The sequence below is a fragment of the Mirounga leonina genome, unplaced genomic scaffold (assembly GCF_011800145.1).
Source record: "Mirounga leonina isolate KUSES-001 unplaced genomic scaffold, KU_Mleo_1.0 Mir_197, whole genome shotgun sequence".
Lineage (NCBI taxonomy): Eukaryota > Metazoa > Chordata > Mammalia > Carnivora > Phocidae > Mirounga > Mirounga leonina.
Genome location: NW_023270494.1, coordinates 2,473,006 through 2,491,123, shown reverse-complemented (window position 1 = coordinate 2,491,123; position 18,118 = coordinate 2,473,006). Strand labels below are relative to the sequence as shown.

At 57.2% G+C, this 18,118-nt stretch overlaps 1 protein-coding gene across 3 annotated transcripts in view; it reads right to left on the bottom strand.

Annotated features, from left to right (window-relative positions):
* TBC1D16 (TBC1 domain family member 16) overlaps nt 1–18,118 on the bottom strand; it is a 75,638-nt gene that overhangs the window by 41,423 nt on the left and 16,097 nt on the right. The window lies entirely within an intron of this gene.

Here is an 18,118-nt window from a genome sequence, read left to right as displayed (position 1 = left end):
ATCATGACCTGAGCCGAAGGCAGACGCTTAACCGACTGAGCCACCCACGAGGTGAGGCGCCCCTCACAAGGATGCTTTTGATGGACACCAATGCACTTTCAAATCAGAGCTTAAGAGCAGAAGCCTCAGTCCTGCATCCTCCCCATACCCTGGTGGTGACACAGCCCCCAGGACAGTTTTGGAGAGACCCCGCCTGCACAGCATCCTTGTGAAGTCTCCCCACCCCAAGACCTCCACTGGCAAAGACAGAACAGAAGGGGACAGATGCTTCCCCTGACAAAGACGTTTTCCATCTTGGAAGGCAGAGCTTGGAATGATAAACAGACAGGGGGTTGTCACCCCAGGGTGCCTGAGATGCCCCATTCCTTGCTTCTTAAGGGCAGGGAGACCCTTGTGACTGGATGGATTTAATCTTGGAAACCAAAACCCCAGCTGGGGTTTCCATTCACTAGCAAAGGCTCAACAAACCTGACCTTGCAGGAGGGGTGTGGCTGAGCCCTGCGTCCTTCATCTTCCGTGGGACATGTCACCCCTGTTGGGTCAATGGAAAGTCTTGGTTGAGTGAGAAGCCTGAAGCCAGATCGGTGTCTGAGGCCCTTCCCTGGCAGGGCAGTGGTGGGGGCTGGGGGTGCCAAGGTTGCATTTGTCATGACCTCTGGGATGGTCTGGATTTGGGGTCAGCTGCACCCTCTTGCCCTATGGTCTCTCCTGCTGTGTCACCCCAGCTCCCTTCCCTCAGCGGCCTTGGAACAAAGCTCCCCGTGATGTATTTTGTTTCTGCAGAAGGTCCTGGATGTGAGTTGGGGCCCAGGCATCTCCACTGCAGGCCACAGAATGGCAGGACCAGGATCCGCCATGGGAATGTGGCCAGTGTCATTGCCCAAGGCAGAATTGGGCCTCCAGCCAGGAGCATCTTTCTAGGCCATGACCCCAACCCCAACCGGCACAGGGAATTGTTCCAGGATATCTGTGTGGGTGCTGGTGAGCAACAAGCACTTACTTTAAGGAGGTTATTTTTATTTTTTATTTTTTTTTAAAGATTTTATTTATTTATTTGAGAGAGAGAGAATGAGAGAGAGAGAACACATGAGAGGGGATAGGGTCAGAGGACGAAGCAGACTCCCCGCCGAGCAGGGAGCCCGATGCGGGACTTGATCCAGGGACTCCAGGATCATGACCTGAGCCCAAGGCAGTCGCTTAACCAACTGAGCCACCCAGGCGCCCAAGGAGGTTATTTTTAAAACAGAATAAACAGGTGCAGGAATGTGCCCAGCGATCAAGAACCAGCACTGTTCCTCCACCCCATGGAGGGTGTCCCTGGGAAGAAGTATGCTTCCCTTACAGCTTTGGAACCGTGGCCTCATCCCTCTGGGAGCCCTCTGAGGTCCCGGATGCTATGGCAGTATGAGATCTGAAGGGGAGTATCTTAAACTTGGAAAAACTAGCCCAGCAATTCTGAAAGTGATTTAAAAAAGAGAGAAAGAAAAAACTCAATAGGAGACAAGGAGAGGATATTGAGTATTTCCTTCAGACTCAAACAAAAGATGTTCAAGCTTTTCTCTCTGAAACTTTGTGTTTGCATGTATGTGTGCGCATGCCCGCGTGCCCGCGTGTATCACGTGTGCAGTCTGTGTGCATGGGCACGTATGTATGCGTGCACGAGCACAGTGCATGTGTACGCGTACAGAGGTGTGGGTTTTAAGCCAATATTCCCTGTTCCGGTCCAGGCCCAGGCTGACCTTCTGTAGCAAAAGGACCAGAACTTGCCCTTGGGGTTCCCGCCCCAGGCGTGAGGATTAGGAAAGAGGGGAAGGTATCACGCCCACCCAGAAATCGTCACATTTATTTACTTTGAACATTTTCCCAGACATCTGCCAGATAGATGCTGGCCTGGCCACCAGCCCTGGCTCCTCGGCAAGCAGGCATTTGCCCTGTCTTGTATGTTCTATCCAAAGTCACAAGACAAAGCAACAGGGGCGCCTGGGTGGCTCAGGTGGTTAAGCATCTGCCTTCGGCTCGGGTCATGATCCCAGGGTCCTGGGATCGAGCCCCATGTCCAGCTCCTGGCTCAGCAGGGAGCCGGCTTCTCCCTCTGCCTCTCCCCCACTCGTGTTCTCTCTCTCTCTCTCTCTCTCTCTGTGTGTCTCGAATGAATAAATAAAATCTTTAAAACAAAAACAAAAACAAAAACAAAGCAACACTCCCCGAAGAAGTCACTCTAGCTGATGGGCCTCTCTCCCTGGCTCCAGCAATGGTTGTGGCCAATTTGCCCAAATTTGACATAGTCTCCCTTTGTCAACTGTAGAGAGCTATGCGTCAAATCCAAACCCATAGTCAGCTCCACCAGGCATGTTCCCGAGGGGTGTGGTGGGCACAACCGGGATGGGGCTCCTGGCCACGGATTTGCCCGATCATCAAACGACGGAGGAAGGTCAGACATGGCTCAGCTGGTTGCACCCTGCTCCACCAGCCGGGGCTTCTCCTGGTGAATCTAAATTCCTGTGACATTAGCCACTCAGCAAACCAATTCCAACAGACAGGGAACAAAACTCAAATCATTAACTTTAGGGGTGAAGGGCATTTTTCTGGAAGGTTCTATGCGTGGGATATTGGCCCTTTAATTGGTAATGAGCTACAAAGCAAAACTCAGTGCCCCCTGCTTGTTTTGTTGGTTAAAGCCTCAAAAAATCAAGGCCTAATTCTGCCCGGTATAGTGGAGCCTGTCCCGGCCAGTCCTGCTGAGTCCTGGGCTTGGCTGTGACTCCCCGTTTCCAGCTGAGCTGGCTGGGGCCACCACACCCCAACCCACACCTGCCTTCTCATGCCAGGCCCTTTCTGGGGATCCAGACCCCTCAGTCCTGCCAAGGAGAAGCCTTTCAATCAGTAAAGGAGGAAAAGATTTCCCAAAAGGATGTTTCTTAAATTGGAATTAAAAAAAAACAAAAAAAATGCAGAGGGGTCAGTGGGACATTTTTCTACTGTCTATTATTCAAACTCGAACTGGGTGTGAAAGGCCAAGGCACAGCGACCTGGTAATCTCACTCACAGGCGGGATTCCAGGGGGCCCTGAGGGCACCCCAGATGTGGGGTGCCACTTAAGACCCTGACCAGCAACACTGTTTTCCCCTGATGGAAAAGCACCAGGAATGCATTTTGCCCATTAAATAACTGGAGTGGGGTCCCCCGAGCTGAGGCCCTGCCAGGGGCACACCACAGCTCATGGGCTATTCCCCCGCAGGCGGTTAAAATGCCCAAAGCCTCTGGGGCACCTGGGTGGCTCGGTCATTAAGCGTCTGCCTTCGGCTCAGGTCATGATCCCAGGGTCCTGGGATCGAGCCCCGCATCGGGCTCCCTGCTCAGCGGGAAGGCTGCTTCTCCCTCTTCCACTCCCCCTGCTTGTGTTCCTGCTCTCGCTGTCTCTGTCTCTGTCAAATAAATAAATAAAATCTTAAAAAAAAAAAAATGCCCAAAGCCTCCTTAACTGGTTGCCTACCAGTCTAGGGAGCAGGTGGGTGGGACTCTGCCGGCTCTGTCCTCTTGAAGAGTGAGGCCTTGAGCAAGCCACCTTTCTGCTCGGAGCCTGAGCGACAGAGAGGTCCCCAGTGAAGTGCGGCGCTAGATTATCTCAAGGGTGAAAAGACATGGGCTTTTTTGCCCGCCATAGAGAAAGTCCTAATAAGTGCTCCGTGTCTTTGCCCTCCCCAGAACGCTCCCTGGCTAAGGGACTTTGCCGAGTTCAGAACTGTTTTAAAGGCCCCATGGTCCCCGTGTGGGCAAGCCTGAACAGGCTCCATCTACAGGATGACCCTGGATGGCAGAGCTGAGAGGTGCTGAGTCACCATGGGTTCGAGCTCCCAGCCAGGCCACCCCATGAGCCATAACCCCAGGTGTGGGCCCCGCAGATGGCCTGAGGTCCTCACTAGGGGCCCCTGAGAGGTCAGGGATGCTGGCCTTTTCAGGGCAGGTTATGGTTGAACTTGAACACCTGCCAGACCCAGAGGTCACACCATGTGGTGGCTGTTTCTGGACCCAGACTTTGGAAACACCCACAATGGGCCAATGCATCTGGATCCCAGCAAGAAGGCAGGTGTGCCTACAGGCAGGTGGGGTGCCAGCCCGGGGGTCTCTGCTCCAATCCATACCTCACCCCCTGCCGCTCTGAACCAAAGCAAGAGGGAGAGCAGGTTGGGCCCCTGATTGTGGCCACTGCAAGGCCCGGCACATAATGGGGTGCCACTCTGACTAGCCAGGTTCCTGCGGCCTCTCCAGCAGCCCTTGCTCATTTTGCCCATAACCCCGAGCTGCCCTTTGCCTGCTTCACCACAGGCTGGGAGGACTCTAGAACCTTCATTAAAATAGAAAAGTCAGTGTTCACACTCTAAGAGGGGGCATAAACATGGGCTCTGGCCAATCTCAGCACACATTATTGAAAGAGATTCCTGGGGGATGGGGCGGGGGACAGCTGTGCCCTCGAGGCATGCATGCCCAGCCAGCCCCGCCCTGATGCCCCCCAACTGGATTCCCAGTGTTGGCCTAGTGGGTAGAGGTGCACCCTCCTGCGGTGCTGGGGGGGTCGTGTTAGGGAGTTATTTATTGTGGGTGTGCACATACCTGTTTGAGTCCCTGTTTTCAATTCTTTGGGGGTGCCTCCTCTTTATTCTCTACTCTTTATTCACGCCCTGGGGTCAGTGTGTCCACACAGCATGTCCACGTGTGTCCAGTGTGCGGGGGCCAGTGGAAAGGACAAGAACCAGGCTGCATCCCTGTGTCTCCCTTCTACCATGGGGCCCAGGGCCCACGCCCAGAGGGGCCTGCTCGGTTCCCCAGTATCCAGAAGACTGGGGGAGAATCTGTCTTTCGAAGTTCTGGAAAACGGGACGGCGGTATCTATTCCCTGATCTAATCCTGACAAGCCTCCGGCTTCCTCCAGGTTTTCTGGCCCAGGGAGTCTCCAGAAGAACCAGCTTCCAGGGCCCAGCTCCTGATTTTACTCTAAGCGGCTCTAGGACCGAACAAGCCGTGTTGAGAGCTGGTGTCCATCTCGCAGGGCAGCCCCCTCTGGCTAGGGCACCACAGTGGCCGTGCCAGGCTCCTTCCAGGCCGAGCAGCCCCAGAGCCCACAGCCAACAGCCTGGGACCTCCCGAAGCCTGAAGTCCAAGCAGACAACCCGCACAAGCTTACTGGAACTCATCGCAAACACTGGTTCTCAGAAGGCTGGAAGGATGCACACCCAGGTGGTTTCTCGCCATCCCAGTGACCCTGCTGACCTCAACTTCTTCCTTCTCTCTCTCTGCTTCGACTGTGCCAAAGTACAACATAAAATTTACCATTTTAGCCCCTTTTAAGTATATAGTTCAGTAGCATTAAGCATATTCACATTGTTGTGCGACCATCACCAGCAGAACGCTGTCATCGTCCCGAAGTGAAACTCTGTCCCCATTAAACACTACCTTCCCATTCCCCTTCCCCAGCCCCTGGCAACCTCGGTTCAACCCTCGGTCTCTATAAGTGACTACTCTGGGGTGTAAGTGGAATCCTACACTATCTGTCTTTTTGTGAGTGGCTGACTTCACTGAGCACAGGTCCTCCAGGTCCATCCATGTGGCAGGTGGCCGGATGTCCTTCCTTCTTAAGGCTGAATATCCCACCGTGTGGATGGACCACATGTAGTTCATCCATCCATCCACCGATGGACACGGGGTGGCTCCCACGTTTTGGCGACCATGAGTAATGCTGCTCTGAATGTGGGTGTGCACATACCCGTTTGAGTCCCTGTTTTCAATTCTTTGGGGGTGCCTCCTCTTTATTCTCTACTCTTTATTCACGCCCTGGGGTCAGTGTGTCCACACAGCATGTCCACGTGTGTCCAGGGTGCCGGGGGCCAGTGGAAAGGACAAGAACCAGGCTGTATCCCGGTGTCTGCATCCAGCTGACCACTCCCAGGTCTAATAGCAGCCAGGTGCCTCTGCTCTGAGGCTAAGGCCAAGCCCGTCTAGAACCTGTCTGGTCTCTGGGGAGGTCGTGGTTGTCGTGATGTGGGGTCGGGGGAGGTCATGCTGGCAACTCTCTACCCACAACGCCCAGAGAGAAGGTGGAAGGTCAGTGAGGATCAGGGATGGTCTGCAAACAGAGAGGCCACGGGGAAGGAGGATCCGGCGGTCTCACAGTGGAGGGCGCTTGGCGTGGGCCTGAGCTTGCGTCCCCTCCCCAAGAGCACACAGCCAGCCCTTGTAACTGGCCGAGCTTGCAGGCACTGGCCGGTTCCTGTCCATGCTAAGAGGGGCTTAGCAAGCCAGCCAAAGAGGAGGTAGCAAGGAGGGGCCGCAACAAAGGGGAGGGGAGGTCCCCCCTTGAGGAGGTCCCTGGGCCATGGGCCATCAGCGGAGGACCGGGTGCGGGGCGGGGCGCTGGGGAGGGGCCGGGAAGCTGGCGGGCGGGAGCAGCGGGCAGGGGACACCCCTGGCTGATCTGGAGGAAGCCTGCCATCTGCTGGGCACACGAAGTGCCACCTCCGGAAAATGGAGTTTCAGGGGGCGGTGTTTGCCAGCCTCGTCCTTCCTTCCCAAGGGAAGCCGTGAGGCCGAGGCCCCGGGCAGACCCGATCCTGCAGCCGGCCGGGACCAGGCTGGCCCGCTCCGCAAAAACCCTGGCCGGTGGCCCTGGGCGCTCACGTGCTCGCCTGTGCCCCGCAGGGCCCGGGCTGCCCGGGAAGCACGCTCCTCGCACGTCTGCCCAGGGGGCCCGACAAAGACGGCTCTCTGCGGGCTCCCCCCACGCTGCGGGCCACACAATGCGCCCTTTCACCCCAGGTGGCTCTGGCAGAGCGTGGCGACCCCCCTGGGGTGCCTGGCTGGCTCCTGGCCCTACACTTCACTGCTCACGGTCTGGAAGTGCAGAGAACTGTCCCTTGCAGCTGCTGTCAGGGAAACTTCTCAGACCTGACATCCACATTTGTCATGTCGTTCCTACCCGCGGGGGAAAGCCTAGGAGCCTCTGTCTGTCCACACTCTCCCCAAGGGGGGGGGTCCATGACCCCAATTACATGGTGGCCACAGGATCGCCAGAACGGGGAGCACGGGGAGCGAGCACGGAGCCTGCAGTCACTCGACACCCTTCCCAGCAGCCCGGCAGCCTGCCAGGCTCGGAGAGAGACCGTAGCTACCAAAAATAATCCTTCCAGTGTTTAAATATTTACAGAAGCAAGACAGACCCTGATGCCTCTACCATCTACAGAGTCCGGCCCTAACCGCCAGCCCTGGGGCTCCTGCCTACCCGCCCCCTCTGCTGGGCCCAGGGTCTTACTTACCCCACCTCCCTGATGTGTATGGGTCTCCTTCCAGTGACCCACAAGACAGCCACCCTCCCCCTTCCAGAACATTCCCCCTGCCGGCTTCTTACTCCCATGTTCCCCAACCCTGGCAGGCACCTCCTTCCTACAGTCGCTTCAGGCTCCAAAGCCCCTCAGGACAGGCCCCCCTTCTCGAAAGGGTTTGCACCCCATTTTGGAGACCATCAAACAAGACGTAAGAGTAGAGGGGTGTGCGATCTAACCCTGGGCCGGTCTCCATGCCCCTCCTTCTCCTGGGGACCCACAGCTGAGACGGGGCTCCTAGCCACGGACCTCGGGAGCACTTAGGGGCCACGCCCCATGCTGGCCTCGTGGACGCACCGGTCACTGTGCCCACTGCGTGGAGGAGAAAGGGGGGCAGTGAGGGCAGGGACTTGCCAGGGCACACGGCCGGGCAGAGCTGGGATGGGACCCGCGGCTCAGTTCCAGCGCCGCCACGCTCGGGGACCATCTGTGTCACTGCCTGCCACAAAAGTAAAGCCAGGGACTTGTCCTAGGCTGCCTGCTTGCACCGGAGTCCAGGCCTCCGCTCTCAAGGGGCAGGACCATCAGGGAAACCATACTTTCAGGTTCCCGGAAGCAAGGAAGCGTGTTCCAGATATAGGTGGGGGGGGCCGCCAGGAGCTGTTGGTCCCCTGTGCATCACAGATGTTTGAGGAACATTGGTTAAAGTGGACAGAAAACCCAAGTAAAAAAGTCCTTGCTGATTACTCTGCTGGGAATGAATGCTAAGGCAAACAGAGTGGGTACGAGGACATGTCAATCAAAAGACAAAGGTCAGGGGCACCTGGGGGGCTCCGTCAGTGAAGCATCCGACTCTTGATTTCAGATCAAGATGTCATGATCTCAGGGTCTCGAGATCGAGCCCCATGTCAGGCTCCATGCTCAGCGTGGAGCCTGCTTGGGATTCTCCCTCTCCCTCTGCCCCGCCATTCTGCATGCTCTCTTTCTCTCTCTCTCTAAAATAAGCAAATAAACCTTTAAAAAAAAAAAAAAAAAAAAGACAGGGCGTCTGGGTGGCTCAGTCGTTAAGCGTCTGCCTTCGGCTCAGGTCATGATCCCGGAGTCCCGGGATCGAGTCCCACATCGGGCTCCCTGCTCGGCAGGAAGCCTGCTTCTCCCTCTCCCATTCCCCCTGCTTGTGTTCCTGCTCTCGCTGTCTCTCTCTCTGTCAAATGAATAAAATCTTAAAAAAAAAGACAAAGGTCATTCGCCACCGCTTCTCGCTTTTAGGGAGAATTTCATCGGTATTGGGTTACATTGCAACAGCCAGACGTGGGTCCCTGAAGACAGTGTGAGCTCCCCGTGTCCCTGGGAGGCACTGCTACGTCACTGCTTCTGTGACCTCATGCTTAGGTCTCTGGGAAGCTGCTGCGGGCCCCCTGCCCGGGCGGCTGATGCAACACCCAGGGACCCCGGGGGACCCTGGCTTCCTGCTCCCGAAGGTGGCTCCATGCCGTTGGAGCGGAAGAGCTCCCCGGAGAGCATCCCTCCGGCCCCCGTGCAACAAATCATCCAAAGTTGCATCAAGGACCCCCAGAGGGGCTGTCATGGTTTATGAGCGGAGCAGGGAAGGACAACGTGCCTCCCGAGTCCCCAGGGAGTGCTCCCTCTCCAGGAGGCTGAACTTCCTTCCTCTCGGTTTTGGAGGGATTAATGCACTTCTTTCCTCCCCTGTCCTGACAGCTTTCATAGAAAGAGGCCAGCTTTCTAAAGAGCGGATGGTCCTCTACAGGGCAGTCAGCAACAACTTGATTTCAAGGGGACCCACCAGGTGCAATCGCTTCCTTGGGTGACGCCCTTGGCTGGGGACCTCCCAAATCCATGCTCAGAGCCAGGGAGGGGTCAGGTCTGCAGAACCTCCCTAGCAGAGGCAACCGAACACTCTCCAGCCCTCCCCCAGAAGCTGCCCAACCATCATGGACAAAGAGAGAGGGACATCCAGGGGAAAGGGCTGCCCAGAGAAACCTAAACAAAAAAAGCAGGACGCCAGCCTGGGCCGGCCAATGCGGTGGCCCCGGGCTACACGTGATATCAAGCACGTGAAGGGCAGCAAGTTAACCCTGAGATATGTTCTACGGGTAAAGTACACGTGGGGTTCCCAAGACTCAGTCCGGAGACAGAATGTAAACACTTCTTACCAATAATGGGACGCTGATCACATGTTGCCGTGGTAATATTTGGGGCATGCTGGATAACTGTTAAAATTAATTTTACAGGTCTCTTTTTCACTTTTTAAAAAGGGTGGCTGTTGGACCCACACAAATACGCCCAACCAATTATTGGCAAAGATGCAAAAGCAATTCGATGGCAGGACGGTCTCAGTGGTTCCGAGCTGGTATATGGGAGCCATGGGGTGTCCCGGCTGAGCTGATGGTGACACAAAGCTACACCACTGTATAGAACTCTGAACGCACACAGCCCCCGATGGGCCCTTGGAAAACTGGCCAGACCTGTGGGGTGTACCCACCTCGACCTCCTGGCTTGGAAGGCGTACTATGGTTTCAGGTGGGACGTTGCCACCGGGGGAGGTTGGCTGAAGGGTTCGTGGGACCTCCCTGCACACTTTTTTTTTTTTTGCAACTTCCTGTGACTCTACAGTTCTTTCAAAATCAAGTGTTCAAAAATGAGACTATTAGAAAATTTTAAACCATGTACGTGGGCTCAACATTACATTTCTGGTCAGGGCTGGTTGAGACCAGAATCAGCACATTATGGCTCCCGGTGTCTGTCCTTGTTACAGCCCAAGAGCTGAGAACTTGCTTTTAAAAGAATATTTAATTTTTTAGGGCAGTTTTAGGTTTACAGAAAAACTGAGTAGAAGGTTCCTAGATATCCCCCCCCAACACACACACATGCACATGATTTCCCTATTATTAACATCTTGCATAGCACGGTACGCTCGTTCTAATTGATGAACGAATAGCGACTCATTACCCTTAATAACCAAAGTCCCCAGTTCACACGGGTTCGTCTTGGCCTTGCACACTCTGTGGGTCTGGCAAAGGTACAATGCCACACACTTGCCACTCTGATCATCCAGACTGGCCTCACTGCCCTGAGCGTCCTCCAGGCCCTGCCTACGCCCTCCCGCTCCGCCGGCAGCCCCGGTCCCCGATCCTCCCGCTGCCTCCCTAGCTCTGCCCCCCCAGGATGTCCCACAGCTGGAATCACACAGTACGGAGCCTTCTCACACGCTTCCTTCACTTAGCGACACGCATTCCGGGTTCCTCCTGGTCTTTCCGGGACCTGGTAGCTCATTTCTTTTTAGCAGTGACTACAGTCCCTTGGTCTGGACGGACCACAGTTTCTTTGTCCATTCACCCACCGAAGGACATCTTGTTTGCTCCCAAGTGTTGGCAGCTATGACGGAAGCTGCTACAAGCATCCATGAGCGGGTTTTTGTGTGAAGAACGGTTTCGAACATTTTTCAACGTTGAAACAAATCAAAAGGAAGGGAATATTTCATGACACATGAACGCTCCATGAATTTCAAATTTCAGGGTCCATAAATAAAGTTTTATTGGAACCCGGCCACACCCAGTTGCGTGCATACAACCTGCTTTCTCTCCGAAGCCGGTCTCTCGGCCAGCAAGCCGTGCGCCGTGACCCCAGGCAAGTGACACGAGCTGTGAGCGCCTCTGCTCTCTCCCGGTCGGGGAAGAACGGCGCCGGCCCTGGGCCTTGCTTCAAGGATTAAATGCGCCAGCTCACACTGAGCTCGTGCTGGGCTGAATAGTGTCCCCCAAGTTCGTGTCCACTTGGAACCTCCCAATATGACCGTCTTTGGAAATGGGGTCTGCACAGACATAGTCGGTCAAGGGTCTCAAGATGAGGTGGCCCGACACGCAGCGAGCAGAGTCTTTACGAGAAGAGGAGTTCGGACGCGCGGAGGAGAAGACCATGTGAGGACAGAGGCAGGGATGGAGGGACGCGGCCGTAAGAAACGCCTGGAGCCCCCCAAAGTGGGCAGAGGCAGAAAGTATCGTCCCCAGACTGTCGGAGGGGGCGCGGCCTGCAGACACCTCAATCTCAGGCCTCCAGCCTCCAGACTGAGAGAATCCATTTCTGCTCTTCTCAGCTGCCCGGTTTGTGGTCCTTCCTCGCCGCACCCCCCAGATACCAATACAAAGCACTTCCCGTCCGGCAGGCCGTCCCCGTCCTGCAGACCATGCTGCTAACAACTACTGGTGACCCACGGGGGGCTGACTCCTCCCCACACGCTCTCCTTTACCGCCTTACTCTATCCCCACAATGGCCCCATTTCACAGATGAGGAGACTGAGGCAAGGGGAGATGAAACACATCGCCAAGGTCACGCCCTAGGGGTCATGGTGGGGCTCAGGGTCTGACCACAGAGCTGGCCAGGCTCCCAGCCCCGCAGGACCCACGGGGCCTCTCCCATCAAGCCTGCCTGTCCCTGCCCTGCCCAGGTGGCCCCCCTAGGCTGGACACTGAAGGACGGGGCACTGTCCAGGCCCAGCCTGGGCTCCCGGGCAGCCCCTCCTGCTAAGGGACTCCCACGGCTGAGGGCAGACGGTGAAGGGCACGTCCTTGGCCCTGGACACCCACCAGGCTTCCTAGCCTGCCCCCCCGGAAGCCACAGGCCGGTCCACAGGGCTCCGACCTGCCACCACCCTTCGCGAAGCCGCCTCCTTCAGAGCCGGGTGTCACCCACCGCAGGCTCGAGCAGAGCAGCTGGTGACTGCCACCTTGACTGGGGGGGGGGCACGCGGAGGGGAGGGAGGAAAGCCGGCACGGAGCCTGCCGAGTGCTACAGAAACAGAAGACAAGATTAGTCTTAACGAAGCCCGGAACAGATTGCAGGGTGTCGGGAGATGGGATGTTTTAAAGAAATAAATCTCAGCTCCCAGTTACAGAAGCACAAACAAACCCAAACAACAGATCGTTGGAAGCTGCCAGGTTCCCGGCTGCCAGGCTGCTGCTGAGGGCCCAGGAGGGGCGAGGGCGGCTGTCCCTGGAGCATCCGCAGGGGCATCGGGGCCCCCGGGCAGGCCCACGACGGGGCGCAGAGGTGGCTTCCTGAAACCTCGAGGGAGGGGACGCACCCCTCTACCTCCCCGCCAGCTCCTGGCCGCTCCACCTCCTGTCTTTCCGGGGCCCAAAGCTGGTCGGGCAGGCGGGCACCCCCTCTCCTGGGTGGTGGCGGCTGCCCCCGGGCCTTCCCCGCCCCCATCTGGTCCTGCCGCTGCTGGAGCGGCCTCCCGGGACGTCCCCCAGTGCAAACACGCTGTCGCCTCGCCTGGAGGCTCCCCCGGCCCCCCTGACGCCCTGGTCTGCTCAGGGTCACGTCCTTCTCGCCCCCTCCCCTGCATGGGCGTCCTGCCGGCCGGAGGTGCGGAAAAGGAATGGCCAGGCTATCCGTGAAAACCGCCGGAAGCGACTGAGAACTGCGGTCTCACACCACCAGCCGCCCTTGATGGCTTAGGGGGACCCTGGACGGCACCCCCAGGTCCCTCGCGGCAGTTCCCCGGCAGCAACACCTCCAGGCGTTCAGACCTGGGCCCCTGAGCCCGCCGCTTCCAGATCCTTCTGAGAGGCCGGGGTTCTCGCCTCCCGTCTGTCCCGTGTGCACGCAGGCCAGTTACACCGACGAGGACGACAGATATCAATAATTCAGCCTTTACGGCTGATAGCCTGGTGTCATACAGCCGTTTCCTCCTAAAGGCAAAAAGCACTTAAGATACCATTTATTTCCGCCTCACGTCCTGCGCGGGGGGCGCGGGCGGGGGGAACGCCTGGAGCTGGGCAGTGATGCTCCCCCTCCCGGGCTTCTGCCACCTGAACCCTCTGCCACCCCTGGGAAACCTGCCACGGGGGAGGGTGCACCAGGCCACTGGTACTGTGACCCCTTTTCTTCCTACAGAGAATCTGGAGGGCCCTCTGTGCCACCTTCGTCCTCCCCACGGTGACCGTCTCGTGGGGACCAGCACCGCCCGACCCAGAAGCTTCTGGCCCCGTGGGGCTATCAGAATTTAAATTCATTGGGGCGCCTGGGTGGCTCAGTTGGTTAAGCGACTGCCTTCGGCTCAGGTCATGATCCTGGAGTCCCGGGATCGAGTCCCACATTGGGCTCCCTGCTCAGCGGGGGGTCTGCTTCTCCCTCTGACCCTCCTCCCTCTCATTCTCTCTGTCTCAAATAAATAAATAAAATCTTTAAAAAAAAAAAAAAAGAATTTAAATTCATTGAGGACCAACAAAATTAAAAATCTTGCTCAGTTGCAAGAGGCCCATTTCCAGGGCTCGACAGCCACACGTGGCCAGTAATGCCCGCCTGGACAGCCAGCGCCCATCGCCACAGAAAGTTCTGAGGCATGGCGCTGCCAAGACAGACCCGTAAGGCTCACAGGACAGCCACAGTGCGAGGCCGCGGGTTTCAGGTGCAGCTCAAACAAGGTGCCCAGAGGGTCCTCCCCGCCCGCGGGCTGGCTGGGGCTTCAGCGGCACGGGGGAGAAGGTTCCAGCCGCAGGCGGCAGGGCTGGGGAGTGGTGGCGGAACGGCGGGCTGGCCTGGGGCAAGACCAAGAGCAAAGGTTGGAGGCAGGTGGGTATCCGAGCAGGACCCCGAGGGCAGGTGGGCCCCGGGGTTCACCAGCCCACGTCCCCCCGGGGCCTGTGCCCCCCTCGCATAGACCCATGTCTGAGCAGGCTGGGCCACGGCACCCAGGAAGCCACCGTGAGAGGCCACCAGCCAGTTCTGCAACCCCGCACGCCGCCCTTCACTTGGGACGGCGACCCTGAGCACGCGCCAGGAAGGACAGAGGATCCAGAGAGATGGGAAACTCTCCCCGGGGGCGGGGGCCCAGCTCTGGGGACCGGCTAGCAGGTCATTAGCATCAGTTCCTGGCAGGACCTCAGTGACTGGCCAGCGCGGGAGAGCTTTTTCTTTTCTTTTCTTTTTTTAATCTTTTTTTTTTATTTGACAGAGAGAGAGACAGCGAGAGCGGGAACACAAGCAGGGGGAGCAGCAGAGGGAGAAGCAGGTTTCCTGCGGAGCAGGGAGCCCGATGCGGGGCTCGACCCCTGAGCCGAAGGCAGACGCTTCACCGACTGAGCCACCCAGGCGCCCTGGGAGAGCTTTTTCACTGACAAGCTTGCAGGCCAGGCTGGGGGGAAGCCAGTCTGAGTCGGGCAGGACTTCAATGGGCTCTCTGGTTTTAAAACTCGGTTTTTATCGTAAAATGAATATAACCACAGAATAACATTGTTGAAAATCGAGAAAAGGAAAACATTACTCGTAATCACAGTATCTTAACATTTTGGCACATCGTCCTCTAACCTCTGTTGTCTGACACGGTGGCCGCACACGCCATTTAAATTTAGATCCCTCAACATTACGTAAACGTAAAACGCGGTGCCTGAAGCTGCACCAGCCACATTTCCAGAGATGCCCAGCTGCACACGGGGGCCAGTGGCCACCACGTCGGAGGCACAGATCTGGAGTCTATCCCGCGTGGCAGGAGGTTCTCCTGGGCCTCCCTGCCCCGGATGGCCTCACCCACGCTCAGGGCCTTTTCATAGACTTTAGCCAAAATGTGCGTGGGATTTGCCACCTGCTTTGCTGCTGAGACACTGTGAATCTCCATGTGACAGTTCAGCCTGTCCTTCCTTCTGGTGGCACTGAGGTTCTGAACGTTCGGGAGTCACAGACACGGAGATCGCGTGGTGCCCCCCCAACTCAGGAAATGTGCGCCCGTGAGCACACAGACAAAAAGTGGCCTAAGATTTCAGGGGCTCACTGACCCCAGATAAAACTCCCTTGTCTGGTAGGGTGAACCAGAGTTGAGCTAGTTCCTTCTCGGCTGTTGGATATTTAAATTCTTTCCCCCTTTTCTCCATTATAAAAAGTACTGTGTTGACCATCTTCACGCAAATGTGTTTTATTTCTGAAATTCAGATTATTCCTTAGAATGCGTTCAGAAGACATTCGATTTAGGAGACAGGAGCTGTGCTCAGCTCTTCATACACATCGTTGATGCACTTCCCAGGGCCGGGGTCGATGGGCAGGCCACCCGGGGGTCCACACGGGGGTTCTGCTATATTACACCCTCACCCACTGGCCCTTCAGACTGGACCGGGCAACTTCCAGGACAGACAAATGACAGGCTGGCCAGTGACCTTGCTGCTGCTCTTGCCCGATGATCATCCTCACCTGCATGCCAATCCCAAGCCCTAATTCCTGATGCCGTGGAAGGCACAGCACTGAGGGAACACAGAACCCGACCCCGCTCCGGGACTCAGATCTCAGCTGGAACAGCAGCTCTCCTCGGCCACTCATTCCCCAGTGGGCCTCGAGCGCTCATTTGGTCAAGGATTTCAGGCCGTCACTGTGCTGGGAGCCGGGGCGGGGGGGAGGGGGGTAGGGTAGAGCAGGTGCCTTGTCCATCTCGGAACCAGCCCTGCCCGGCTATGCCCCACAGGTAGCACAGGAACGGATACTGCCCTCACATAACGAAATGTTGGAGGGACTCTCAGATGCAGGGGGGTGGGGGGGTGCTCCTCCTCCTCACCCATCCCCAGCCCACCGGTCAGTCTCCACATGTAGTTCTCGGGTTCTGCCACTAGAGGGATCCCGTGAGCCAGCCTGCCCGCACCCTCCTGGGGACCCAGTGCCCAGTCACATTAGGAGCCTTGGCTCCAGGAGCGGCTATGGGCACATGCCAGTCCTCAAAGCCAAGCCCGGCTGCAGGGTGTCTGCTCCAGCCGGTGCCGGCGCTCTGGACCTCCGCCCTGGACCTCCGCCCAGACGCCCTCTCTGTCCAAGGCACAAGGACCACACCTCTCTTCCTGTAGTACCCTTCAGGGTCGCGGTTCTCAACCAGGCAGCACTCTGGGAGCCCCTGGGCCCCCCTCCCAGCAGCTCTGGTTTAGTTGGTCTGGCTGCCACCTGGGCATTAGGCGTTTGCAAGGCTGCCCGAGGCATCCTCACCTGCAGCCGGGTGCGGAGTGCCTGGTCTATAGTGTCCCATACAGCTGACCCTTTAGTGCAGGATTTCCAGCCCCATCACCGGGGGGCACTGCGTGGGGGTGGGAAGGAGTGGAGGAGCACCATCCTTGCTTCCACGGTCTCCGGTATGGTGGCTCGGAGAGCAAAGGAGCAAGTGAATGTGCACTGCGGGGACTGGCCCAGCGCCCAAATCTGGCTCTCGTCAAAATGGCCTATAATAAATGCAGATTCCAGGGCCCGTCCAGCCCCTTCCAGAATCCACATCTGCTTTTTAAAGCTCCCAGAGACCTGTCATGTGCAGCTGGGCCGGGAACCAGTGTGCCTCCGTGTAACACCCATCAGGTCCCGTCCGGGATGCAGGCCGTGTCCACGTCAAACCCCCCTACCCCAGGCTGAGGACATGCTCCTGACCAGGAGGCAGGGAGGGCTCCCGTCCGTTTCTGTCCTGTCGCAGCACAAAGCCCCAGCCTCGCCAGACTGCTCGGGCCAGAAGAAGCGCCACAGAACTGCAGGGATTCTGCAGTGGAGGCACCTCCCCGACCACACCACGGTCTTCTCTGCACACCCAGAGACCTATCCACCATCTGTGAAGCAGCTCTAAGCAAACAGATGACCCCAGACGAAACTGGGTGGGGCCGGGGTCTGGAAAGCAAACATACGGCTCCAGAAGCCTTACCCCCGAAAGGCCTCCTAACGCGGCCGCGGAACCCCGGCACCCGAGAGATGCCCCCCCCACCTTCGCTCGGGAGTTGGCATGCGATGCGGTACAGAGCGGGGCTCTCGCATCCAACGGCAGTCGGAATCGCCTGGAATATTAGCCAGCCATGAACAGGAGGCCCACATCAGCAACATCGTGCTCAAAGAAGCCAGACACAAAGACCACACGTGGCATGATTCCACTTACAGGAACCGTCCACAACGGGCAAACCCACAGAGACAGAAGGTAGATTAGTGGTTGCCGGGGCTGGGGGAGGGCGAATGGGGAGTGGCGGTTTAGTGGGCGCGGGGCTTCTCTTTGGGGTGGGGAATAAGTTCAGGAACTAGACAGCGGTCACCACGGCACAACTGAATGTGCTAAAGGCCACGGAATTGTACAATTTTAAACGGCTACAGTGGCAAATTCTGTGTTATGTGTACTTTACCACAATTGGAAAAACAAAACAATGTCCCTACTCTGGGGCCGCCCGTCTGTCTGGGAAGGGTTCTCAGGCTTGGCACTGAGACACGTGGGCAGGATCCTTTGTCATGGGGGGCGGTCCTGGGGATTGTGGGGTGTTGAGCAGCCTCCCTGGCCTCTACCCACTAGCCAATCACATCCCCATCCTCGGTTGTGATCAAAATGTGTCCTGAGACTGCCACATGTCCCCTAGGGCAGAATCGGCCCCAGGTGAGAATCACCGCTCTAGAAGCATCTGGAATTGCCTGGGCATGAGAGTATAAAAGGTCCCCTGATTCTCGCAGGCAGCCAGGGTGGAGAACCAGCAAGGCAGGGGGTGCGGGGAAGGAAGCCGGCAGTGAATTCATTGGGTAACCCCATACAACAAATGTCACTGTCCTCATCTTATGAACGAGGAGATGGAGGTTCTAAGAAGACACAGCACTTTCCCAGGCTCATGCCAACCAGGTCTCCCGAATTCCCAAATCCAAGCTCCTTATGTGATCAGGGGCACTACAAGGCCCATTACAGCAGGCCCTGATTCTGATTCTGCCACTAAGACCTCAGCCATGAGGCCATAGGCCAGAACACCTGAGTCACAGTAAAGATGAGAGCTCGGGACCTCTCCCTCCACCTGGGCCCGGGG